Genomic DNA, 27132 nt, shown 5'->3' with positions numbered 1-27132 from the left:
GAGGCAAGAGAACTGCTTAAGCCCAAGAGTTTGAGACTGCTGTGAGCTATGAAGCCACAGCACTTTACCAGGGTGACAAAGTGAGACTCTGTCTCAAAAAAAAAAAAAAAGTTTTATGGCTGTGTGATGGCTCATACCTGTAATCCTAGCGCTCTGGGAGGCCAGGGTGGGAGGATTGCTTGAGCTCAAAGAGCTCAAGAACAGCCTGTGGCTCAGAGAGTAGAGTGCCGGCCCCATATACCGAGCGTGACGGGTTCAAACCCGGCCCTGGCCAAACTGCAACAAAAAAATAGCCAGGTCTGGGCGGCGCCTGTGGCTCAGTTGGTAAGGCGCCAGCCCCATATACCAAGGGTGGCAGGTTCAAGCCCGGCCCCGGCCAAACTGCAACCAAAAAATAGCTGGGCGTTGTGGCGGGCGCCTGTAGTCCCAGCTACTTGGGAGGCTGAGGCAAGAGAATCGCTTAAGCCCAGGAGTTGGAGGTTGCTGTGAGCTGTGTGAGGCCACGGCACTCTACCGAGGGCCATAAAGTGAGACTCTGTCTCTACAAAAAAAAAAATAGCCAGGTCTTGTGGTGGGCGCCTATAGTCCCAGCTACTTGGGAGGCAGAGGCAAGAGAATCGCCTAAGCCCAGGAGTTGGAGGTTGCTGTGAGCTGTGTGATGCCACAGCACTCTACTGAGGATGACAAAGCGAGACTCTGTCTCTACAAAAAGAGTAAGAGCAAAACCCTGTCTCCACTAAAAATAGAAAAACTAGCTGGGCATCATGGAGGGTGCCTGTAGTCCCAGCTACTCAAGAGACTGAGGCAGGAGGATCACTTGAGCCCAGGAGTTTGAGGTCTCTATAACCTAGAATGATGCCCCAGCACTCTACCCAGGGTGACAGAGACAGACTTTGCTTCAAAAAAAAAAAAAAACTTTTTATATTATAGGTATGTGTCCTTAAATTAGGTAGTGTTTAGTTCTATTTTGTTTGTTTTATTTTGCTTTCAATTGGCTTTCAATCTTCTTATTTTGAAGTTTATTTTATTTTATTTTTTTCTTGCTTTCTTTATTTTTTTTAAGTTTTATTTTATTTATTTATTTATTTTTGGGTGTCACAGCTCATAGCAACCTCCAACTCCTGGGCTTAGGTGATTCTCCTGCCTCAGTCTCCTGAGTAGCTGGGACCACAAGGTGTCCACCACAATGCTGGGCTATATTTTGTTGCAGTTTTGGCTGGGGCCTGGTTTGAACCTGCCACCTTCGGCATGTGGGGCCGGTGCCCTACTCACTGAGCCACAGGCATCACCCCTTTATTTATTTTTTATTGAGACAGAGTCTCACTTTGTGGCCTTCAGTGGAGTACCATGGCATCATGCTTCACAGCAACCTCCACCTCCTAGGCTTAAGCGATTCTCTTGCCTCAGCCTCCCAAGTAGCTAGGATTACAGGAGCCTGCCAGAACGTCCGTCTTTTTTTTTAGTAGAGAAGGGGTCTCAACTCTGGCTCAACCTCTGAGCTCAGGGCAATCCACCCGCCCTCGGCCTCCCATGGTGCTAGGATTACAGGCATGAGCCACCACGCCCAGCCTAGTGTTTAGTTCTAATTATTCTTGAGAACTTTACAAATAAAAATAGTACCATGCATGGGCGGTGCCTGTGGCTCAGAGAGTAGAGTGCCGGCCCCATATACCGAGCGTGACGGGTTCAAACCCGGCCCTGGCCAAACTGCAACAAAAAAATAGCCAGGTCTTGTGGTGGGCGCCTATAGTCCCAGCTACTTGGGAGGCAGAGGCAAGAGAATCGCCTAAGCCCAGGAGTTGGAGGTTGCTGTGAGCTGTGTGATGCCACAGCACTCTACTGAGGATGACAAAGCGAGACTCTGTCTCTACAAAAAAAAAGAAAAAGTACCATGCATATACATCATGGTCCAGAACTGGCACTTGCCCGGGGCGAGTTTGCATGCACCACCACCAGTATATGGGGCCGGCGCCCTACTCCTTTGAGCCACAGGCGCCACCCTCACTCTAGAATATTTTATTGTATAGGCAGGGATCTGGGTCATGGCCAGCAGAAGCTAGTTTTCCAGTGCTTCCTGGCTTACATCGCTTAGGAGGTCAGCACACAAAGCACGATGTATCCCTTACTCAGTACCCTAGGTGGGAGGTAGCGACCTGGTAGCCCTTATAGTCATGGTGCACTTACTTGGCACCAGGCACTCACTGTACTGTAAACACCGAGAACTTCTTTTTTTTTTGTAGAGACAGAGTCTCACTGTACCGCCCTCGGGTAGAGTGCCGTGGCGTCACACGGGCTCACAGCAACCTCCAACTCCTGGGCTTACGCGATTCTCTTGCCTCAGCCTCCTGAGCAGCTGGGACTACAGGCACCCGCCACAACACCCGGATATTTCTTTTTGTTGTTGTTGTTGCAGTTTGGCCGGGGCTGGGTTTGAACCCACCACCCTCGGCATATGGGGCCGGCGCCCTACTCACTGAGCCACAGGCACCGCCCCCGAGAACTTTTTTGTCCATGATGAACAGAACCAGGGCTTTTCTCATCTGTCCCCTTCAGGGTGCAAAATGATGCCAGCAAATAGACAAGCATTACAACAAAGCAAAGATCTGGCATTCAGTGGGCTCCCAGTGAGCCCTGTAGGTGTGGCAGAGACTGCTGTGTATGTGATGTGGTGTGTCTGGGAGGGTGCAGGGGTTATGGGGGCACCTGTGTGCAGGTATGTCTGCTTGGTGTGTGCGATGTGAGGGTGAAGCATGGTGGCGTCTGTGTGTTGATGTCGGGGTGTACATGTGCATGTAGGTGGTGCGGCTGTTGTTCCCGTGTGTGCCCCACATACTCATTCCTGGAGTTACTACCCGCCTCACTTCACCTGGCAAATGACCCATGCTTCTTCCCTCTGTGCTCTGGCTGCCCCCTGCCTTCCCTCTGTGCCGATCCTCTCCTCTGCATCTTTCCTCTCCTTCCCAACCTGCAAATCCTCCAACAGCCTCTCGCCTGATTCTCCTCAGTCCTCTTCCAGAGGGCCCATGCCAATTCACCTTGGGAGCATTCATCCTTTTTTTTTTTTCTTTTTTTTGAGACAGAGTCTCACTTTGTCTCCCTTGGTGGAGTGCCGTGGCATCATTGCTCACAGCAACCTCAAACTCTTGTGCTCAAGCGATTCTCTTGCCTCAGCCTCCCAAGTAGCTGGGACTACAGGCGCTGGACACAACACGCGGCTATTTTTAGAGCTGAGGTCTCCCTCTTGCTCAGGCTGGTCTCAAACCTGTAGCTCAGGCTATCCACCCACCTTGGCCTCTCAGAGTGCTAGGATCACAGGTGTGAGCCACCATACTGGCCCTTTTTTTTTTGAGACAAGAGTCTCACTTTTTTCTCACCCCCTCCCCCTCCAAGTACCATGGTGTCATAGCTCGAGGCAACCTCAGACTCTTGGGCTCAAGGGATTCTCTTGCCTCAGCCTTCTGAGTAGCTGGGACGACAGGCACCTACCACAATGCCCAGCTAGTGTTTAGAGATGAGGTCTCACTCATGCTCAGCTCAAGCAATCCACCTGCCACGGCCTCCCAGAGTGCTAGGCGCCACTGCTCCGGGCCTTGAGCACTCATCCTTATTTGACCTCCTCAGTTTTTACAACGCTGTTGACCCCTACTTCTTCTTTTTTTTTTTTTTTGCAGTTTTTGGCCCGGGGCCCACCACCTCCAGCGTATGGGGCCGGCACCCAACTCCTTGAGCCAAGGGTGCCGCCCCCCTGCCTACTTCTTGAAACTTCTCCAGTGGGTTCATAACCTCCAGTTTGCCTTCAACTTCTTTGCCACTTCTGCCCAGTTTCCTCTCCCTCTCCTTGGTCTTTAAATTTGGGTGCTTTTTCCCTTTTTCTCTCCCAAGCCTTCTGTGTGGGTCAGGATCCTGGCAGGAAACAGATAGCACATTCACAGGGGTAATGTGAGGAGAATGTACAAAACCATTTACAAAGGTGCAGGGCAGGTGTTGGGGAACCACCAGGGCAGTGCTGTAGCCTGGGGCTTGCCACAGTGGGGGCATTCCTTTCTGGGGCTGGGTTTGAACCTACCACCTTTGGCATATGGGGCTGGCGCCCTACTCCTTTGAGCCACAGGCACCACCCTTTGATTTTTATGTATTTTAGAATCTCTAATTTTTAGCTAGTCATGTAGCCTTTCTTAAGAATAAACATTTAATTCCCCAGATTCTCTTGAAGCTAGTTTTAGACACACAACAAAGTTAAGGTCAATGAGATGTAAGCAAAAATGTTGTGAGGGAAGATTCCAGCAAAATTTTTTGGGGTAGGGCCTGTGGCTTGTGCCTGTGGCTCAAGGAGTAGGGCGCTGGCCTCATATACCGGAGGTGGCGGGTTCAAAGCTGGCCCTGGCCAAAAACTGCAAAAAAAAAAAAGAAGCAGAAAATTTTTTTTGAAGACATCTGGCATGCTCCCTTCACCCCTAGAGGAAGAGAGGAGTTATCATGAGAAGGAATAGGTTGGAGTGGGGCAAAGTTGCTAAGCAGAGAGAAGTTGCCCCCTCAGGACACTAAATTCATCTGAGCCCTCATCACCATCACCTTGTTTTGTGACAAGCTTTTAGTATGTCACCAGAAAAAATACTCCTTCCCTTTAAGTTGGTGATTAAAAAAAAATGTGTAGGGCGGCGCCTGTGGCTCAGTGAGTAGGGCGCTGGCCCCATATGCCGAGGGTGGCGGGTTCAAACCCAGCCCCAGCCAAACTGCAACAAAAAAATAGCCGGGCGTTGTGGCGGGCGCCTGTAGTCCCAGCTGCTTGGGAGGCTGAGGCAAGAGAATCGTGTAAACCCAAGAGTTAGAGGTTGCTGTGAGCCGTGTGACACCACGGCACTCTACCCGAGGGCGGTACAGTGAGACTCTGTCTCTACAAAAAAAAAAAAGAAAAAATGTGTAGTATCTTTACTGAAAGATCTATACTGAAAACATACTTTTATTGTATCTTGGTTCCAAAGTCTGCCTCTTCTAACTCCTTCAAACACATTTCTCCTATTTTATACATCAGTTGGAAGGTGAGATTGGGTATCAAGCCAATTCTCATTTATTTATATCCATTCATGGGGAAAAGCATATGATAGTATGAATAGTCTAAAATGAAAGATAACTTTTTTTTTTTGCAGTTTTTTTGGCCAGGGTCAGGTTTGAACCTGCCACCTCTAGTATATGGGGCCGGCGCCCTACTCCTTGAGCCACAGTTGCCACCCAGAAAATGAAAGATAACTTAGGCTGGTGCCTGTGGCTCAAAGGAGTAAGGTGCCGGCCCCATATACCGGAGGTGGCAGGTTCAAACCCAGCCCTGGCCAAAAAAAAAACAAAACGATAACTTAAAATGTATATTTCGTTATGGAATATGTTCCTTAATCCAACATAGTTTCATTGATGGAGAAAGGAAGGAAAGACACACTTTTTTCTTTTTGAGACAGAGCATCACTTTGTCATCCTCAATAGAGTGCTGTAGCATCATAGCTCACAGTAACCTCAAATTCTTTTTTTTTTTGAGACAGAGCCTCAAGCTGTCGCCCTGGGTAAATTACCGTGGCATCACAGCTCACAGCAACCTCCAACTCCTGGACTCAAGCTATTCTCCTGCCTCTGCCTCCCAAGTAGCTGAGACTACAGGTGCCCTCCGCAATGCGCGGCTGTTGTTTGGCAGGCCAAGGATGGATCCGAACCCGCCAGCTCTGGTGTATGTAGCTGGTGCCTTAGCCACTTGAGCTACAGGCACCGAGCCTATTTATTTATTTTGAGACAGAGCCTCAAGCTGTTGCCCTGGGTAGAGTGCTGTGGCATCACCGCTTACAGCAACCTCCAACTCCTGGGCTTAAGTGATTCTCTTGCCTCAGCCTCCCAAGTAGCTGGGACCACAGGTGCCCGCCACAACGCCCGGCTATTTTTTGGTTGTAGTTGTCGTTGTTTGATAGGCCCTGGCTGGACTCGAACCCGCCAGCTATGGTGGTGTATGTGGCTGGCGCCTTACCTGCTTGAGCTACAGGCATTGAGCCAATAGTACCCATTTTAAATGCACAGTTTGATGTGTTTTGACCAATGTACACAACCATGTAACCACTACCACCATTAGAAAATAGAACATTTCCATGTGGCTCAGTCAGTAAGGTGCCGGCCCCACATATGGAGGGTGGCGGGTTCAAACCCGGCCCCGGCCAAACTGCAACCAAAAAAATAGCTGGGCGTTGTGGCAGGCGCCTGTAGTCCCAGCTGCTGGGGAGGCTGAGGCAAGAGAATCGCCTAAGCCCAGGAGTTGGAGGTTGCTGTGAGCTGTGTGAGGCCACGGCACTCTACCGAGGGCCATAAAGTGAGACTCTGTCTCTACAAAAAAAAAAAAAAAAAAACTATGTCCCAGCTACTAGGGAGGCTGAGGCAAGAGAATCGCTTAAGCCCAGGAGTTGGAGGTTGCTGTGAGCTGTGTGAGGCCACGGCACTCTACCGAGGGCCATAAAGTGAGACTCTGTCTCTACAAAAAAAAACAAAAAAAAGAAAGAAAATAGAACATTTCCACCACCGCCAGGAGTTCCCTGGGCCCTTTGCAATCAATTTTGCCACTTCCATTGGCCCTAGGCAACCACAGAGCTATTTCCTGTCACTATAGATTAGTTTTGCCTGCTGTAGGATGTCATTTAAATGGTGTCATATAGCATGTGCTCATTTGTGGGAATGACTATTTATTGGATGCCTAGCTTATGACAGGCACTTTACAAGTATATAATCATTTCCCTTTTAGAGATGAGAAAACCAAAACTCAGAAATCAAATAATTTGCCGAGGTAACATGGCCAGTAAACAACAGAATAGGACTTGGACTAAGTTTGTGTGTCTTCAAATTTAGGGTCTTTCCTTACACACCATATTGCTACGGCTATTGGTTTCCGGCAGGCCCGAAAGATCAATATGTTACAGACAGGTGTAAGGTCAAGGCTTGCAGTTTTTCTTTCTTTCTTTCTTTTTTTTTTTTTTGCTTCTTTCTATAAGAAAGAAAGGCTTACAGTTTTATGAAGAGGCATGAGTCAGGCACACAGATCAACTGAGAACAAGAGGATACCTGAGAAAATGATAAATGATAAACACCATAAATACGCTATCTGTATTGTGGCGATACAAATAGCCACTGGAGGCCTAAGAAGAGAATACTGGCTGCAAGTGTCATGATAGGGGCTTTGTAAGGCAGCACTATCTGTTGCCCTATGCGTTTATTTACTTCACACAAAAATCATGAAGCTAGCTTGGGAAAATCTGACTTTGAAGGGGTCAGGTCTCAGGTCTTCTTTTTTCCATTTATTTATTTATTTTTTTTTGTAGAGACAGAGTCTCACTTTGTCATCTTTGGTAGAGTGCCATGGCATCACACTGCTCACAGCAACCTCCATCTCCTGGGCTTAAGCGATTCTCTTGCCTCAGCCTCCCGAGTAGCTGGCCATTTGTTTATTTTTATTTATTTATTTTTTTTAGAGACATAGTCTCACTTTATCACCCTCAGTAGAGTGCTGTGGCATCACACAGCTCACAGCAACCTCCAACTCCTGGGCTTAGACGATTGTCTTGCCTCAGCTTCCCAAGTAGCTGGGACTATAGGTGCCCACCACAACGCCTGGCTATTTTATTGTTGTTGTTGCATTTTGGCCGGGACCAGGTTTGAACCCGCCACCGGGCCGGCACCTTACCCATTGAGCCACAGGCGCCGCCCATTCTTTTTTTCCATTTGGTCGAACTCATCTTGGAATTTGAAGTTTGGAAAATCATAATTAAAATGTGATAATCACAGACTTAGTCCCCAAATTCAAGAACAGTAGCATTAGGAGGACAGCTGGATGTATCCAGGAGTTTAAGGACAAGTTAAAAGAAGAGTAGATAGTTCTCCATCTTATAAAGGATCAAGTTTCAAAAGTTCGTTTATGTATCATTTGTTTGAAATTCAAAACATCAAAAAAAAAAAGAAATTCAAAACATCTTCCCATAGAAACCGCATTAGAAGTGAAGGTTAACACGTGAGGCGGCTGAAATACTATACAACTGCTACGAATATAATACCGTGGTAATTCTAGAGCTCAGACAAAACAGTGGATTGTGGACTCGTAGGCATGTGAATTTGCTTTTTGCAGTTAATTTCCCCATTCTACCCTTCAATATGGGACATCTTGGTGTCTAGACCTCCCTCTTACCTTGTGTGGGGAAGCAGCTCCAACATACCCTTATCCTTACACATTCTGCTCCAGGTGAGTCTATTCACCTTCCAAGACAGGTAGAAAATTCTTCCTGTTTCAAGATATTTGTCTTCTGGGCGGCGCCTGTGGCTCAAGGTGTAGGGCGCTGGTCCCATATGCTGGAGGTGGCAGGTTCAAACCCACCCCCGGCCAAAAAAAAAAAAAAATCACACACACACACAAAAAAATCAAGATATTTGTCTTCTATCTTTTCTCTTTGGTCCTAACTCTTTGTATCTGGCTACATGAATCTAATAACTCTCATGTGACAACTATACAAATGGTTAAGGACATGTGTCCTATTCCCCAGAAATGTCTTCATTGCCAATCCATGGGTCTCGGTCTTTCAATTATTTGATAGAGGACTTGGCATTATCTCCATAAACTTGGACTAACTTGTCCCTGATTTCACTTCCACTCTTGGCAAATTTAATAAGAAATTTATGTTTGTTTGTTGCTCTAATTCAATCTCTGACGTTGTCGTGATGGTACAGAAAAACACACAACCACAATAATGATTACCACTCAGCAAGACACATCATGTCGGCACAAACACAGCTGTGAGACACTGGGAAACCAAGGTTATGAAAAGCAGTTTGTACAGTGCTGCCACTGGAAGCTCATGGAGGCGAGTTCACGAACTTAATTGTCATATTGCATATATCATGGAAATCAGACAATACTACAAATTTGGACTCCCCCCAATTTCTTTCTGGAAATCCAGTTACTAAACATTTACCAGAATACCACTACTTTCACCATCTTGGTTTCCATCAACTACTTTAGTTTGCCTTTGTGAAAACAGGACATCCAGATTTAATGCTACCTCAGTGTGGAATGTAACAAAATAAATCAGTTGTGTATAAGTGTAGGAAACTTCTTCTTCTTCTTTTTTTTTTTTTTTAGAGACAAAGTCTCACTCTGTTGCCCTCCATAGCGTGCAATAGCTCTCACAGCTCACAGCAACCTCCAGCTCTTGGGCTTAGGCGATTCTCTTGCCTCAGCCTCCCAAGTAGCTGGGACTTACAGGCGCCTGCCACAATGCTTGGCTATTTTTTTTTGTTGTTGCAGTTTGGCTGGGGCTGGGTTCAAACCTGCCACCCTCAGTATATGGGGCTGGTGCCCTACTCACTGAGCCACAGGGATCGCCCTCCTTTTTTTTTAAGACAGAATCTCACTTTGTTGTGCTCAGTAGAGTGCCTTGGCATTACAGGTCACAGCAACCTCAAACTCTTGGGCTTAAGTGATTCTCTTGCCTCTGCCTCCCAAGTAGCTGGGACTATAGGCACCCAGCACAACGCCCGGTTATTTTTAGAGATGAGGTCTTGCTCTGACTCAGGCTGGTCTCAAACTGGTGAGGCTGGCAATCCACCTGCCTTGGCCTCCCAAGTTCTAGGATTTAAGGCGTGAGTCACCTCCCCCCGCCAGAAACTTTCTTTCCATCTTCTAGTTTCGATAATCTAAATCTCTGGAGTAAATCTGACAGTAGACAGGTTAAGAGGAGAAAAGGCATACAAATGTATTACATGCATGTACAAAAGTGTTGAAAAATATAAGACTACAAAGTTTTATATCATCCTAGGATTACAGAAAAAGAATAGGAGCCTGCTGTCTGCTCCCATAATTCCAGCACTTTGGGAGCTGAGGTGGGAGAAATACTTGAGGCCAGGAGTTCAAGACCAGCCCAGCAAATATAGCAAGATCCTGTATTAAAAAAAAAAAATTAGGGCGGCGCCTGTGGCTCAGTCGGTAGGGCACCGGCCCCATATACCGAGGGTGGCGGGTTCAAACCCGGCCCCGGCCTAACTGCAACCAAAAAATAGCCGGGCGCTGTGGCGGGCGCCTGTGGTCCCAGCTACTCGGGAGGCTGAGGCAAGAGAATCGCTTAAGCCCAGGAGTTGGAGGTTGCTGTGAGCTGTGTGAGGCCACGGCACTCTACCGAGGGCCATAAAGTGAGACTCTGTCTCTACAAAAAAAAAAAAAAAATTAACTGGCTCGGCACCTGTAGCACAGTGGATATGGCACCAGCCACATACATCTAGGCTGGCAGGTTCAAACCCAGCCTGGGCCAGCTAAACAACAATGACAACTGCAACAAAAAATAGCCGGGCATTGTGGCGGGCGCCTGCAGTCCCAGCTACTTGGGAGGCTGAGGAAAGAGAATTGCTTACACCCAAGAGTTTGAGGTTGCTGTGAGCTGTGACTCCAAGGCACTCTACTGAGGGTGACACAGTGAGACGGTCTCAAAAAAAACAAATTAGCTGGTCAGGTGCGGTGGCTCATGCCTATGATCCCAGCACTTGGGAAGCCGAGGCAGGTGGATTGCCTGAGCGGATAAGTTTGAGATCAGCAACAGCAAGACCCTGTCTCTAAAAAAAAAAAGAATAGCTGGGCATCGCAGCAGGCGCCTGTAGTCCCAGCTACTTGGAAGACTGAGGCAAGAGAATCGCTTAAGCCACATACACTGAGGCTGGAGGGTTCAAGGTTTCTGTGAGCTGTGATGCCACAGCACTCTACCAAGGGTAACAAAGCAAGACTCTGTCCGGAAAAAAAACAAACAAAAGAAGCTGGGTATGGTGGCATGCCCCAGTAGTCTCAGCTACTCATGAGGCTAAGTCAGGAGGATCACTTGAGCACAAGAGGTTACAGTGAGCTGTGATTGCTCCACTGCACTCCAGCTGAGGCAACAGAGTGAGACTCGGTCCTAAGAAAGGGAAGGGAAGGGAAGGGAAAGCGAGGGAAGGGGAGGGGAGGGAGAGAAGGGGCTTCTGAGGGGAGGTGGCAACCTAAGTTATAAGAAGGTGGGGAGAGGAAATGGCATGCAGGCAAAGCTTGTCTTACGCAGATGAAGTTTCTCAGAAGAACAGGTGACCACTATTGGTCATCTCCGTGAGGTGTGAGCACTCAATCTTTCTTCCTATCATAGAATCTTTCCAAAATCTATCTTTAGGCAGACAAAGGGGCTTCAGAAAAAACCTCTGCTTGCATCTGCTGTTTATTAATGTAAATTTCTTTTATAGGTGTGAGTATCTTTTACAAAACGACAGCTTTTCCGAGCTGTTTGTGTGTCTGCAGTTTCTCTAAATAACCATCTGGAAATATGCCTAAGAAGTATATTTCAGGGAGGCATATTTTAGTCTCCCACAGCCAATTTTTGGGGTCAGGTGCCCTGTAACCCCCTACTTACTTTTCCTTGACAGCTGTTTCTGCTGAGTTAATCAGCTTGAACTCTGGTCTTTTTTGCATGAACTACCCAGTATTGCCTGGCTGCTTGACTATCTTGATGTTTTGGCCCTGTTGTCCCAGTATATTTCTTTCTGATCGAGCAATCCAATATCTAATACATAAACTCTTCTTCTCATTTTATTTTATATTTATTTATTTATTTATTTATTTTAGAGTGCTATGGCATCACAGCTTATGGCAACCTCAAACTCTTTTTTTTTTTTTTTTGTAGAGACAGAGTCTCACTTTACTGCCCTTGGTAGAGTGCCGTGGCGTCACACGGCTCACAGCAACCTCCAGCTCTTGGGCTTACATGATTCTCTTGCCTCAGCCTCCCGAGCAGCTGGGACTACAGGTGCCCGCCACAATGCCCGGCTATTTTTTTGTTGCAGTTTGGCCGGGGCTGGGCTTGAACCCGCCACCCTCGGCATATGGGGCCGGCGCCCTACTCACTGAGCCACAGGCGCCACCCGCAACCTCAAACTCTTGAGCTCCAGTGATTACCTTGTGTCAGCCTCCAGAGGAGCTGGGACTACAGGTGCCTGTCACAATGCTCAGCTATTTTTAGAGACAGGATCTTGCTCTTGCTCAGGCTTGTCTTGAACTCCTGAGCTCAGGTGATCCACTGCCTCAGCCTCCCAAAGTGCTGAGACTACAGGTGTGAGCCACTGTGCCCGGCTAATATAGGAATTCTTAATATAGGTCTTAATGACCTCATGGGGAGGCTACAGTGGGAATCCTCCGAAAATATATGTAAAGTTTTGTGAGTATCTGCATTTGTCTGGGGATAGTTTATATAACTTTTATTAGATTGCTTTTTTTATTTTTTGAGACAGAGTCTCACTCAGTCACCCTGGATAGAGTGCCTTGGTGTCATCATAGCTAATGGCAACCTCAAACTCTGGGGCTCAAGAGCTCCTCTTGCCTCAGCCTCCTGAGTAACTGGGCCTACAGGTGCCCACTACCACACCCAGCTAGGTTTTCTTTTTTTTTTTTTTTTTGGTAGAGTGCCATGGCATCACACAGCTCACAGCAACCTCCAACTCCTGGGCTTAAGCGATTCTCTTGCCTCAGTCCCCCGAGTAGCTGGGACTACAGGCGCCCACCACAACGCCTGGCTATTTTTTGGTTGCAGTTCAGCCGGGGCCAGGTTTGAACCTGCCACCCTCGGTATATGGGGCCGGCACCTTACCGACTGAGCCACAGGCGCCGCCCGGTTTTCTATTTTTTTTTGAGACAGAGTTTCACTTTGTCACTCTCAGAAGAGTGCTGTGGCATCACAGTTCACAGCAACCTCACACTCTTGGACTTAGGCGATTCTCTTGCCTCAGCCTCCCAAGTAGCTGGGACTACAGGCACCTGCCACAATGCCCAGCTATTTTTTTTTTTTTTTTTTTTTGTAGAGACAGAGTCTCACTTTATGGCCCTCTGTAGAGTGCCGTGGCCTCACACAGCTCACAGCAACCTCCAACTCCTGGGCTTAAGCGATTCTCCTGCCTCAGCCTCCCGAGCAGCTGGGACTACAGGCGCCCGCCACAACGCCCGGCTATTTTTTGGTTGCAGTTTGGCCGGGGCTGGGTTTGAACCCGCCACCCTGGGTATATGGGGCCGGCGCCTTACGGACTGAGCCACAGGCACCGCCCCCAGCTATTTTTTTGTTATATTTGTCATTGTTGTTTTAGCTGGCCTGGGCCAGGTTTGAATCCACCAGCCTTGGTGTATGTGGCCGGTGCCCTACTCACTGAGCTATGGGCACCACCTTTCATTAGATTCTTAAAAGGGTCTGTAACACATAGAAGTTTAAAACTCGCTTGTCTGAGACAATGATGAAATGCACAGGACAAAAACAAGACTTCCTAGAGATAATAGTATCTAAACAGTTAAATAGAGCTCATCAGGGCAGCACATATACTAAAATTGAGATGATACAGAAGGTGACTGTGGCCTCTGCGCAAGGATGACATGCAAATATGTGCAGCATTCTGTATTTTCAGGATTTATGAGTTTCTACCACAAAGAAATGACAAATGTTGGCTTGGCATCCATAGCTCAGCGGTGAAGGCGCTGGCCACATGCACCGGGTCTGGTGGGTTCAAACCTGGCCCCAGCCTGCTAAACAAACAAACAAACAAAATAGCTGGGCATTGTGGTGGGCGGCTGTAGTCCTAGCTACTAGGGTGGCTGAGGCAAGAGAATCGCTCCAGCCCAAGAGTTTGAGGTTGCTGTGAACTGTGACACCACAGCACTCTACTGAGGGTGATATAGTGAGATTCTGTCTCAAAGAAAGATAAAAAAAAGAAATGACAAATGTTTGAGGTGATGAATATGATAATTACCCTGTTTTGATCATTATACAATGTGTACGTGTATAGAAACATCATCACTTTCTACTCCATAAACATGTGCAATTATTATGTGTCCATTAAAAATAAAAATAATTTAAAAATAACCAGGCTGGGCATGATGGCTCATGCCTGTAACCCTAGCACTGTGGGAGGCCAAGGCGGGCTGAGCTTTGGAGTTAGAGACCAGCCTGAGAAAGAGTAAGACCCCTTCTCTACCGAAAATTGAAAAACTAGGGTGGCGCCTGTAGCTCAGTTGGTAAGGCGCCAGCCCCATATACCAAGGGTGGCAGGTTCAAACCCGGCCCCGGCTGAACTGCAACCAAAAAATAGCCGGGCGTTGTGGCAGGCGCCTGTAGTCCCAGCTACTTGGGAGGCTGAGGCAAGAGAATCGCTCAAGCCCAGGAGTTGGAGGTTGCTGTGAGCTGTGTGATGCCATGGCACTCTACCGAGGGCCATAAAGTGAGACTGTCTCTACAAAAAAAAAAGAAAAGAAAAACTAGCTGGGCATTGTGGTGGGCAACTGTAGTCCCCAGCTCCTCGGGGGACTGAGGCAAGAGGATTGCTTGAGTCCCGGTGACTAAGGTTACTGTGAGCTGTAATGATGCCACAGTGTTCTACTCAGGGTAACAGAGTGAGACTCTGTCTCAAAATAATAATAATAATAACCAAATAATAAGAAATAGTTTTGATGTTTCTTGAAGACTGATACTTTGTAGCATAGCAAGTTCCATTGGTGAAGAATGCAGAGGTGAGTGTGACAGAGCAGGATGTGAGTGGGTTAAAGCACTTTATTTTTTAATTTTATTTATTTACTTTTTTTGAGACAGAGTCTCACTTTGTCACTCTTCGTAGAGTGACGTGGGGTCATAGTTCACAGCAACCTCAAACTTCTGGGCTTAAGCAATTCTCTTGCCTCGGCCTCCCAAGTAGCTGGGACTACAGGCGCCTGCCACAATGCCCGGCTATTTTTAGAGATAGGATCTCACTTTGGCTCAGCCTGGTCTTGAACCCGTGAGCTCAGGCAATCCACCCGCCTCGGCCTCCCAAGTACTGGGATTACAGGTGTGAGACACCACACCTCAGGGGTTAAAGCACTTTAGCATTATCAGATGGAATCTCCAGAGGCTTATTATATATTTTATGTTCTATCCTGAAAGTTTGGCTGTATGGATTCCCTCTTTCTTACTCTATGAAGGTATGTAACTAGTAATCCTCTTAGACAAGTGATAATTAGAGTGTCTTTGGGTTTATAAAAGGAACAAAAGGAAAAGAGACATGTTTGGGATTTCCTGCAGTGGAATTAACTGAATAAAGACCTCACAAAAACAAGGCAAAGGAGAATTCTACATAAGTCCCCATGTGTTCTCCCAGGTGTGGAGAAGCTGTGCTCAGAACAGTCCTGGGGGCCCCGGGTGGCCATTGAACATGCTGTCTGGAGGAGTGGGACCCCTGTGAGAGGAGAAGAAGGAGGGGGCACGTAAGCAAGTGCTCTTGAAGACCTTAGGACAATTAAAGGGACCCTTTGGCCCTTGTTCCCATAAATCTATTTTCTGGCCAGACATCTGATTTGTGGTTTGAATATATAGCTACTATGCTGATGGGAATATTCAACTTTACATTTCTGTCATTCCTGGGACATGCGGGAAAATTTGAATATTCAGTGGCTATTAGATGATATTATGGAATTGTTATTTTCCTTAGGTGTGATAAGGGCACTGTGATTATATAGGAGAATATTTTAATTTCTTATTTTCTTGAAAATATTCCTATTTTCTTGAAAATATTCTTATTTTCAAGAGATGCATCACATATTTAAAGGTGAAAGATCTTGATTTCCAAAACTTACTTCCGGGCGGCGCCTGTGGCTCAGTCGGTAAGGCACCGGCCCCATATACCGAGGGTGGCAGGTTCAAACCCAGCCCCGGCCAAACTGCAACCAAAAAATAGCTGGGCGTTGTGGCGGGCGCCTGTAATCCCAGCTGCTCGGGAGGCTGAGGCAAAAGAATCGCTTAAGCCCAGGAGTTGGAGGTTGCTGTGAGCTGTGTGAGGCCACGGCACTCTACCAAGGGCCATAAAGTGAGACTCTGTCTCTACAAAAAAAAAAAAAAAACTTACTTCCAAATGTAAGCTGCAAACAAAAAGAATAACAAACAAACAAAAAGCCTCTGTGTGGGGGTGGGGTGGGGGGGTATGTGTGTGTAGAGAGACAAAATGTTAGCAAGGTAGCAACCAAGCATCTAAGTGGAGCAGGGGGCATATGGGAGTCCATTTTACTAGATTTCTACTTTTCTGTACCTTTGAGATTTTTTGTAATAAGAAATTGCAGGAATTTTTTTTGTTGTTTGTTTTTATTTCTTTATTTTTATTTTTTGAGACAGTCTCAAGCTGTTGTCCTGGGTAGAGTGCTGGGGCATCATAGCTCACAGCAGCCTCCAACTCAGGCTCAAGTAATTCTTTTGCCACAGTTGTTCTATTTTTTTTTTTTTTTTTTTTTGTAGAGACAGAGTCTCACTTTATGGCCCTCAGTAGAGTGCCATGGCCTCACACAGCTCACAGCAACCTCCAACTCCTGGGCTTAAGCGATTCTCTTGCCTCAGCCTCCCGAGTAGCTGGGACTACAGGCGTCCGCCACAACGCCCGGCTACTTTTTTGGTTGCAGTTTGGCCAGGCCGGGTTTGAACCCGCCACCCTCGGTATATGGGGCCGGCGCCTTACGACTGAGCCACAGGCGCCGCCCCAATTGCAGGAATTTTTTGAAAAAAAAAAAATCAGGAGTCTGTCATATAGGTATTTTCTCTTTGAATTGGCAAAACCCGAATATGGGGCGGCGCCTGTGGCTCAAGGAGTAGGGCACGGGTCCCATATGCTGGAGGTGGCGGGTTCAAACCTAGCCCCGGCCAAAAACCAAAAAAAAAAAAAAAAAAAAAAAACCCGAATATGGTAGTCAGGAAAAAAATTATTATTATTATTATTTTTTTTTTTGTAGAGACAGAGTCTCACTGTACTGCCCTCGGGTAGAGTGCGTGGCGTCACACGGCTCACAGCAACCTCTAACTCTTGGGCTTACGCCATTCTCTTGCCTCAGTCTCCCGAGCAGCTGGGACTACAGGCGCACGCCACAATGCCCGGCTATTTTTTTGTTGCAGTTTGTCCGGGGCTGGGTTTGAACCCGCCACCCTCAGCATATGGGGCCGGCGCCCTACTCACTGAGCCACAGGCGCCGCCCAGGAAAAAATTATTAACCTGCTGGAAAAAAATTGGGACCGCAAAGTATCCAACTAATCAGATATCTGTCAGAGGTGAGAAAATGGCAGGAAAACCAGCCAACTTAAACACTTGACTGGCAGAAGGCTTAAACAACCTTTTTCTAGGATGTTGTAAGGACGTTTTGAGACCATATCAAAAGTACAGGCTGGTTCAGGCACATAGAAAGTGCTACTAAATACAGTTTTTTTTTGTTTGTTTTGTTTTGAGACAGAGTCTCATTATGTCATCCTGGGTAGAGTGCCGTAGTGTCACAGCTCACAGCAACTTCAAACTCTTGGGCTCAAGGTATTCTCTTGCCTCAGCCTCCTGAGTAGCTGGGACTACAGGCGTCCGCCACAACGCCCGGCTATCTTTTTTTGTTGCGGTTGTCATTGTTGTTTAGTAGGCCCGGGCCGGGCTCGAACCCGCCAGCTTCAGCATATGTGGCCAGCGCCCTACTCACTGAGCTATAGGCACCGAGCCTAAATACAGTTGATTTTTTTTTTTTTTTTTGCAGTTTTTGGCCGGGGCTGGGTTTGAACCCACCACCTCCGGCATATGAGGTCATCGCCCTACCCCTTTGAGCCACAAGTGCCGCCCCAGTTGATTTTTATTATTTGGAAGAGTTATGTTCTACAGAGTTGCTGTGAACACTGAATTAGTGAGTACTGAACCATTGCTCCTAGGAGAAAAATGTAGGGATAAGTTCCGTGAGCCTGTGGTCACATCATTTTTGTCAACCAGGTAACACATAATCTTATTTTATGTATATTTTTGCTATAACACATAAGATGTACCGTTGACTCATTAACACTGAACTTATGTCCAATAGTGCCAAGTGCATTATTACACAAACATAGGCACCTGTGGCTCAGCGCCTGTGGCTCAAGCGGCTAAGGTGCTGGCCACATATACCTGAGCTGACAGGTGTGAATCCAGCCCGGACCCGCCAAACAACAATGACGGCTGCAACTAAAAAAATAGCTGGGCATTGTGGTGGGAGTCTGTCGTCCCAGCTACTTGGGAGGCTGAGGCAAGAGAATCGCTTAAGTCCAGGAGTTGGAGGTTGCAGTGAGCTGTGATGCCACGGTACTCTACCCAGGGTGACAGCTTGAGGCTCTGTCTCAAAAAAAAATAAAAAAACATTGGCACATGTAAATATGTGTTTATATATGTATGTGTATATGTGTTTACACACACAGACCCCAGACTAATACTGTAAATTATATTTATGACTATGGACTGTGGCTAAAATAAATATGGAGACACTGCAAGTGAACAACGTGATCATATTTGTGTTCCCAAGTTCAGTTACTCCTTCTTCTCAGAGGTGGCAAACTTTGGCCCATTGAGGTTAAGCAACTGATTCAAGGTCCTGAGGTTAAATGCAGGAGCTGGAACCTTGAGCCCTGGTTTCTGAATCCAATAACCTAGTGTCACCAGTTGACAAAGTTTCATTTACCTTGCTCTCTCAATCCTCAAATACTTTTCTACATAACTTTATTTCCCTAATTTTCTATTTAATTCATTTCAATTCAGCAAAATTTATTACAAAACTATTATATACCAGGTTGTAAAGACATAGTCTTCTATGAAGAAGGGAGGATGGATTAATGGAAAACATTCAGCCTCTATCACAATATTTAAACCTGAACATTTTTTTTACAAAATGGCACTTTTACTATAAAAACCTTGTGTCTCTATTTTATTATAATCCAGTCTATTCCATTCAATTTCTTTTTCATTTTTTAAAATGTTGGTCTTGGGGCAGCACCTGTGGCTCAGTGAGTAGGGTGCCAGCCCCATATACTGAGGGTGGCAGGTTTGAATCCGGCCCTGGCCAAACTGCAACACAAAAATAGCCGGGTGTTGGGGCGGGCACTGTGGTCCCAGCTACTCGGGAGGCTGAGGTAAGAGAATCGCCTAAGCCCCTAAACTGGAGGTTGCTGTGAGCTGTGACGCCACAGCATTCTACCAAGGGTGACACAGTGAGACTCTGTCTCTAAAAAAAAAAAAAAAAAAGTTGGTCTTGACCTGCATTTCACAATAAGCCCAGATTATGGCCCTCACTTGCAAAAACACTGCCCCTGAGCAAAGTGCAAATACTTCAGCATAGCTTGGGGCAGTCATTTCAGGACTTGGCTGCTGCTTCCTCTCCCACCCCTCTCCAGTGGTACCCCATGGCAGCACCAGCTCCCCATATGAGCTCCCAACTCATACCATCCTGGTCCCCACGTGCTGTTCTGGCCATCTGGAATCCTTTCCCCCAACCCTTACTCCACCCTCTATCCCCAAATCATTGGCCCAATAGATCATCTGCATTTTTTCTTTTTTTTTTTTTGTAGAGACAGAGTCTCACTGTACTGCCCTCGGGTAGAGTGCCGTGGCGTCACATGGCTCACAGCAACCTCTAACTCCTGGGCTTACACGATTCTCTTGCCTCAGCCTCCCGAGCAGCTGGGACTACAGGCGCCTGCCACAACGCCCGGCTATCTTTTTTTTGTTGTTGTTGCAGTTTGGCCGGGGCTGGGTTTGAAGCCGCCACCCTTGGCATATGGGGCCGGCGCCCTACTCACTGAGCCACAGGCGCCGCCACACATCTGCATTTTTTCAAAGCACAACTTCTGTATCACCTGACCAAGAAGAGTTTCTTTTCTTTCTTTCTTTTCTTGCGATAGAGTGAACCTCAAACTCTTGGATTCAAGCGATTCTCTTGCCTCAGCCTCCCAGGTAGCTGGAGTATAGGCATCCGCCACAGCACCCGGCTAGTTTTTAGAGATGAGGTTTTGCTCTGGCTCAGATTGATCTCCAACTCGTGAGCTCAAGGCGACCCACCCACCTTGGCCTCCCAGGTGCTGGAATTATAGACATGAGCCACCACACCTGCCCAAGAAGACTTTCTTAACTGTAGGTCACCTATAAGGAGTTGCTCTACCCGTACGCACCCCTCTGAGTCCTTTATTATCTCACATCATGATTAATGCACTTCCTCTCCTACCCGGTGAACACCCTCAAGGACAGGAAAGCAGGCCTCATTTATCTGTGCATCAGCAACACCTCGCTCAAGGCCACACCCCCTAAAGTCCAGGTCCAGTGTATGTTTGCAGAATTGACCAGAGGACAGGAGATTTCTTCTGAAGAAAAGGGGAGAAGCCTGCCCCCACTCCCCGAGGCTGAATGGCTTCCACTTCCACTTCTGCTTTGCTCTCACAAAGCTTTGCTTGAGCCTCCCACACTGCTGAGGTGTGATGGAGGGCAGAGGCTCTGGAACCAGGCTGCCTGGCTTTAGATCCCTGCAATTCCACTTTATGTGTGATTCTAGGGAAATGACCTACCCTCCTCTGGCCTTGGTTTCCCCATCTGTAAAATGGGGCAAAGAATATGATTTACTTCATAGCATTGTCATGAGAATTAAATTAGCTCATTCAAGCATTGGGAGCAATACCTAGTAAACAGTCAATGAACATTAGTTAGAATGGTCTATCTACATGTTTCTCTCCACTAAACAGTAAGCACCTGGAGAGAAGCTTTACGTTTCCCCCAGTGCTTTGTACAGGTCTTGCTCACAGTAGCACTCCATAAATGTTGACATTAAATTGGCAAGTCACCTGAAAATCCAGACCAGTATCACCTCCATAACTGGCTAGCTTACAGAATTGTAACAAAGGGCAGGTCACTGAACATCTGGCCAAGTGTAACCTACTCAGTGAAAGATGGCTAGAGGAAAACAAGGCTGCCATACCTACTCAATAGTTTCATTACTATTTTTTTTTTTGAGCCAGAGTTTCACTTTGTCACCCTCAGTAGAGTGCTGTGGTGTCCCAGCTCACAGCAACCTCAAACTCTTGGACTTAAGTGATTCTCTTGCCTCAGCCTCCCAGTAGCTGGGACTACATGTGCCTGCCACAATGCCCGGCTATTTTTTGATTGCAGTTGTCATTGTTCTTTAGCTGGCCCAGGCCAGGTTCAAACCCACATCCTGGGTGTATGTGGCTGGCGCCATAACTAACCACTGTGCTATGAACGCCAAGCCTGCTCAATACTTTTAACATGCTGAGAGAAGCTTGTGGACTTACTTATTTATCAAGACTGACATGACAAAAATTATTTGTTTTATTGTTTTTAGACAGAGTTTCACTTTGTTGCCCCAATATCAGTGCTGTAGTGTCATAGCTCACAGCAATCTCAAACTCTTAGGCTCAAGTGATCCTCTTATCTCAGCCTCCCAAGTAGCTGGGGCTACAGGTGCCTGGCACAATGCCTGGCTACTTTCCCTATTTTTAGTAGAGATGGTGTCTCACTCTTGTTCAGGATGGTCTCAAACTCTTGGAGGATCCACTCAGTGGATCCACCTAGCTCAGCCTCCCAGAGCCAAAAATTCTTTGATCAAGTAAGAACTACACTGAAGTGAGGAGAAATGTTTGGTAATGAATAGGGAACTTGTCTCTGTCTTAGAAAACAGAAGGTAGGTTTAGTGGGTACTTCTCTGTTTGTGTGTGTTTCCAAAACAAGGTCATGCTCTGTTGCCCAGGCTAGAGTACAGTGGCACCACCATAGCTCAGTGCAACCTCAAACTCCTGGGTTCAAGCAATCCTCCTGTCTCAGCCTCCCAAATAGCTATGACTACAGGCACATGCCACAATTTTTTTTTGTTATTGTTGATATAGAGTCTTGCTGTGTTACTCAAGCTGGTCTTAAATTCCTGACCTCAAGCAATCCTCTCACTTTAGCCTCCTAAAGTACTGGGATTAGAGACGTGAGCCCACATTACAGATGTGACTGTACCTGGCTTGCTTTCTCATTGTTCTTTGAACACACCAGACTTGTTCCCCCAGCTTGGAACTTTTCACTTGCTCTTCCCTCTGCTTCTAATGTCCTTCCTTCAGATCTTCTCAGTCCTGTTCAGCGTCACCTACCCAGAGAGACATTCCTTGTTCAAAGGCTTCCTGGCTGCCCCCATCCATTGAGTCATTGGCCTGTTCCTGAACCAATCACAAGAACGTGGAATTACTAAAACTAGCAAATACTCATTGTCTAGGACCAAACTATTATATTACCTTGTTTTATTTTCTTCATAGCACCTGTCAGTAGCTATAATTATTATATAGTTGTGTATGTTCACTTGCTTATTGCCTGTCCTCCCTCCATAGAATGTAAGTTTGATGAGAGCAGGAATTTGTTTGTTTTCTTTTTCTTTGTCACTCCAACATCTAGAACAAGGCCTGATATGGGTCAGGTGCAGTGGCTCACGCCTGTAATCCCAGTACTCTGGGAGGCTGAGGCAGGTAGACTGCCTGAGCTTAGGAGTTCAAGACCAGCTTGAACAAGAGAGAGACTCCATCTCTAAAAAATAGCCAGGCATTGTGGAGGGCACCTATAGTCTCAGCTTCTCAGGAGGCGTAGGCAAAAGAATCGCTTGAGCCCAAGAGTTTGAGGTTGCTGTGAGCTATGATGCCACTGCACTCTATCAAGGGTGACAAAGTGAGATTCTGTTTCAAAACAAAAACAAAAACAAAAACAAAAATAAACAAGGCCTAATATATAGTATGTGTTCAGTAAAAATTGGTTGGATTGGGGCGGCGCCTGTGGCTCAGTAAGCAGGGCGCCGGCCCCATATACCGAGGGTGGCGGGTTCAAACCCAGCCCCGGCCAAACTGCAACCAAAAAAAAAAAAATAGCCGGGCGTTGTGGCGGGCGCCTGTAGTCCCAGCTACTCGGGAGGCTGAGGCAGGAGAATCGCCTAAGCCCAGGAGTTGGAGGTTGCTGTGAGCTGTGTGATGCCACGGCACTCTACTGAGGGCCATAAAGTGAGACTCTGTCTCTACCAAAAAAAAAAAAAAATTGTTTGGATGAACCACTGACAAATAGCAATGACACAGCACTCTGGACTTATCTGTTACCTGATTTATCGCATAATACTGTAATTACTTCCTTACACACTCCCTTCTTGAATCAAGGCCAAGACTATATCTTTTTTTTTTCTTTTTATCTTACTTTGCACAATGTCTGGCATATAGTTGATGAGCCATGCATTTTTTTTTTTTTGGTAGAGACAGAGTCTCACTTTAATCACCCTTGGTAGAGTGCCATGGCATCACACGGCTCACAGCAACCTCCAACTCTTGGGCGTAGGCGATTCTCTTACCTCAGCCTCATGAGTAGCTGGGACTACAGGCACCCGCCACAACACCCGGCTATTTTTTTGTTGTTGCAGTTTGGCCAGGGCTGGGTTTGAACCCGCCACCTCGGTATATGGGGCTGGTGCTCTACCCACTGAGCCACAGGCGCCGCCCCATGAGCCATGCATATTGAGGAATGAATAAATGAAAGCAAGAAAGGAGCTGTGAATGTATGTGTTTAGGAAACATAATGTGTTCCAGGGTATCAGAAGGTGAAGAAGGAGGGTGGTGTTATACAAACATGACCATATGCTGAGCAAAGCACGAGATCTTTGGATCCAAGGGTAGGGCAAGTGAGGTCCAGCTGAGATCAGGATATCAGGCAGGAGGCTTAGCCTGGAGAGAAAGATGCAGGGAGCTGGGAAATCCTTGAAAAGAAGCTGCAAAGTCTATATTTGGTGAATCAATAGGACCTTGGGTTGCTTGGGCACTTTTCTTTGATTATTTTCTTATTTTTTAGTTTAGTCTCCTTAGAGAATATCAAAAATTGCCAGCACCAAGTACATTTCAAGTCATCAAGGTGGGGAATTGGGAAAAGTTCTCAGTTAGCAATAATTGTGCCTCAGATAAACCTCATTGGCTATAATATCGTTATAGCACAAAGCTCTCAGTACATTTTTTTTTTTTTTTCTGAGACACCAGCGTCTCAAGCTGTTGCCCTGGGTAGAGTGCCATGGTGTCATAGCTCATAGCAATCTCCAACTCTTGGGCTCAAGCAATCCTCTTGCCTCAGTTTTTCTATTTTTAGTAGAGATAGGGGGTCTCACTCTTGCTCAAGCTGGTCTCGAACTCGTGAGCTCAAGCAATCTACCCACCTCGGCCTCCCAGAGTGCTAGGATTACAGACGTGAGCCACTGCGTCTGGCCTTCTTGAGTACATTTTTCAATGACTTTCTCCCAGTGCTTTAGAAAGGAATCCTTAATTTTCCCCAAAACTCTGAGAACCAGGCTGGCTTCAAGTTCCATTCCCAATCACATTTTGCTAGTGTCACACAGTTGGAGTGAGAGAAAAATCAAACATCCCTTTTAAATAAAATGCATTCTAGTTTTGCCCCTAATGAGTTATGTTCAGAGGGGAAAAGGTAGCATCGGTAGGAGGTAAAGGAGATTTTTCTTTTAAGCCAGTCAAATTTAGCAGTGGGGGACTGAATACCAATTTTAAAGACACTAATGTTATTTATTTATTTTTAGAGACAGAGTCTCACTTTGTCACCCTTGGTAGAGTGCCTAGGCATCAAAGCTCACAGCAACCTCCAGCTCTTGGGCTTAGGCGATTCTCTTGCCTCAGCCTCCCAAGTAGCTGGGACTGCAGGCGCCCGTCACAACGCCCGGCTATTTTTTTGTTGTAGTTTGGTGAGGGCCAGGTTCAAACCGGCCACCCTCGGTATATGGGGCTGGTGCCTTACTCACTGAGCCTCAGGCGCTGCCCTCATGACAGTAATGTTAATAAGCTCTGATAACCCACTACTATAGGAGTAGCCAGAAGGATTTTTCTTTTTTTTTTGAGACAGAGCCTCAAGCTGTCCCCCTGGGTGGAGTGCTGTGGCATCACAGCTCACAGCAACCTCAAATTCTTGGGCTTAAGCGAGTCTCTTGCTTCAGCCTTCTGAATAGCTGGGACTACAGGCGCTCACCACAATGCCCGCCTTTTTTTTTTTTTTTTTTTGAGACAGAGTCTCACTATGTTGCCCTCAGTAGAGTGCTGTGACGTCATAGCTCCCAGTAACCTCAAACTATTGGGCTTAAGTGAGTCTCTTGCCTCAGCCTCCCAAGTAGCTGGGGCTATAGGCACCCATCACAATACCTGGCTATTTTTTTTTTTTTTTTTTGTAGAGACAGAGTTTCACTTTATTGCCCTCGGTAGAGTGCCGTGGCCTCACACAGCTTACAGCAACCTCCAACTCCTGGGCTTAGGCGATTCATCCTGCTTCAGCCTCCCGAGTAGCTGGGACTACAGGCACCCGCCACAACGCCCGGCTATTTTTTGGTTGCAGTTTGGCCGGGGCTGGCTTTGAACCCACCACCCTCGGTATATGGGGTCGGCGCCATGCTCACTGAGCCACAGGCACCGCCCTGCCTGGCTATTTTTTGTTGCGGTAGTTGTTGTTGTTTTTCAGACAGAGCCTCAAGCTGTCGCCCTGGGTAAAGTGCTGTAGCATGATAGCTCACAGCAACCTCTAACTCCTGGGCTCAAGCGAGTGTCCTGCCTCCACCTCCCAAGTAGCTGGGACTATAGGCGCCTGCCACAATGCCTAGCTATTTTTTGGTTGCAGCTGTTATTGTTGTTTGGCGGGCCTGGGCTGGATTCGAACCCGCCAGCTCAGGTGTATGCGACTGGCGCCTTAGCTGTTTGAGCCACAGGTGCCGAGCCAGCATCCTTGTTTAGCTGGCCTGGACTGGGTTCGAACCCGCCAGCCTAGGTGTATGTGGCTGGTGTCATAACCACTATACTACAGCCGCCAAGCCTGCCCAGCTATTTTTTTGTTGCAGTTGTCATTGTCATTTTAGTTGGCTGAGGCCGGGCTGGAACCTGCCAGCCTCCGTACATGTGGCTGGAGCTGTAACCACTGTGATATGGGCACCAAGCCAATCAAATAATTATTAAACTCATTTTTTACATATACACAAATGCATAAATACATACAAATGCATAAATACACACATACCCAAACATACACATACTCAGATAAAACATACACAAATACACACAAACATACACAATCATACATGCCTAACACCCTGAGTTTTACCCTGTCACCCTGGTAGAGTACATTGGCTTATCATGGTTTACAGCAACCTCAAACTGTTGGGCTCAAGCAATCCTCCTGCCTGAGCCTCCTGAGTAGCTGGGACTACAGATGCCTGCCATGACACATGACTAGTTTTTCTGTTTTTAGTAGAGACAGGGTCTCACTCTTGCCTCAGACTGGTCTTGAACTCCTGAGTTCAAGGGATCCACCTATCTCTGCTTCCCGGTGTGAGCAATCCTGCCTGCCCCCTAAAGTCTTTGTTAAAATAAAATAGGGTCAGAAGGCATTTGCAAAACCTATTTCCCAGGGAACAAAATCACAATTTACTTGTGGAAAACAAACAAGCATTTAAATGAGTTTCTTTTTTTTTTTTTTTGGTTTTTGGCCGGGGCTGGGTTTGAACCCGCCACCTCTGGCATATGGGACCCGCGCCCTACTCCTTGAGCCACAGGCACCACCCAAAATGAGTTTCTTTTTTACTAATAACTTACGAGAGGATGAAAGGGACAGGACAGAAGCCGGTCCCCTGCACACTGTCCCGTGTGGAAGTGCCTGAGACCCAGGGTGCAGTCTGTGGCTCCACGCAGCCTCAGTCTGGAGCTGGTGCTCAGGGGTGGGCACTAAGGCCAGGGACACTAGCAGTCAACACAGGGAGGACTTGAGGAAGTTGGTGAGGGGGACAGAGAGCAAAGGCTGCGAGTTAGAAAGAAGTGAACCAGACGGGACAGTCACACATCTGGAACCAGTGGGGAGGAGCTGACCTCCTGTGGGTCAGGAGTCTGTCCTCCCTGGGACATGGTTACTGAAGAGACTAGAAGTAAACCAGACAGGACAGTCACACATCTGGAACCGGTGGGGAGGAGCTGACCTCCTGTGGGTCAGGAGTCTATCCTGCCTGGGACATGGTTGCTGAAGAGACTCGGAGTTTCAGGCGGCAGCAGTCAGGTGGGAAATTTGCTGAGAAATACTCAGTGGTTAGACACCTAACTGCAGAAGCTGTGGGAAAGGGAAGACCTTCTTCTCTCTGGGGAAGTTCCACGCCTGCCTACTTCCTCTTGACACCCTTGTCCCCTGCACAGGGTCCCCTCCTTCAGCTCAGGTGGAAATGACTGAGAAGTCCTTGCAGACTTACTGTGTAGGAGTATC

At 47.0% G+C, this 27132-nt stretch overlaps 2 non-coding genes across 2 annotated transcripts; one reads left to right on the top strand and one right to left on the bottom strand.

Moving 5' to 3' along the window:
* The first annotated feature begins 13354 nt into the window (after positions 1-13354).
* On the top strand, positions 13355-13459 carry LOC128595120 (U6 spliceosomal RNA). The gene has a single exon (XR_008382793.1). It is a non-coding gene; the product is annotated as a U6 spliceosomal RNA (small nuclear RNA).
* Positions 13460-23702: 10243 nt separating this feature from the next.
* Positions 23703-23843, bottom strand: LOC128594973 (U4 spliceosomal RNA). Its single transcript, XR_008382674.1, has one exon. It is a non-coding gene; the product is annotated as a U4 spliceosomal RNA (small nuclear RNA).
* Positions 23844-27132: the final 3289 nt, after the last annotated feature.

The sequence above is a fragment of the Nycticebus coucang genome, chromosome 9 (genome assembly GCF_027406575.1).
Source record: "Nycticebus coucang isolate mNycCou1 chromosome 9, mNycCou1.pri, whole genome shotgun sequence".
Taxonomy (NCBI): Eukaryota; Metazoa; Chordata; class Mammalia; order Primates; family Lorisidae; genus Nycticebus; species Nycticebus coucang.
The sequence above is the reverse complement of the archived record's forward strand: the minus strand, read 5'-3'. Positions and strand labels throughout refer to the sequence as shown.